Genomic DNA, 561 nt, shown 5'->3' with positions numbered 1-561 from the left:
AGTTTGAAAGGGACCTCAGGGATTACCTTCTTCAAGGCCACCACTTCATAGAAGTGGTCTTGATGCATCCTTGAGATGAATCTTTCCATCTCCCATGACTCGGAGGTGGAAGCTTTTGCCTTCCCTTTCCTCTTTCTAGAGGTTTCTCCGGCCTTGGATGCCATAAATGGTTATGGAAAAACAAAAAGCAATGCTTTTACCACACCAAACTTAAAAGGTTTGCTCGTCCTCGAGCAAAAGAAGAAAGAAGAGAGTAGAAGAAGAAGAAATGAAGGAGATGGAGATGGCTTTGTGGTTCGGCCAAAGGGGAAGAAGGAGTGTTTAGGTTGTGTGAAAATTAAGGAGTGAAGAGGGGTATATATAGGAGTGGAGAGAGGGTTAGGGTTCGGCTATGGGAGGGTGGGTTTGGGAGGGAAAGTGTTTTGAATTTAAATGGTGGGGTAGGTGGGGTTTTATGAAGGATGGATGTGAGTGGTAAAGAGAAAGATGGGATTTGATAGGTGAAGGGTTTTTGGGGAAGAGGTGTTGAGGTAATTGGTGAATGGGTGAAGAAGAGAGAGA

The sequence above is a fragment of the Arachis duranensis genome, chromosome 2 (genome assembly GCF_000817695.3).
Source record: "Arachis duranensis cultivar V14167 chromosome 2, aradu.V14167.gnm2.J7QH, whole genome shotgun sequence".
Classification (NCBI taxonomy): Eukaryota; Viridiplantae; Streptophyta; class Magnoliopsida; order Fabales; family Fabaceae; genus Arachis; species Arachis duranensis.
Note: the sequence above shows the minus strand (reverse complement) of the source record.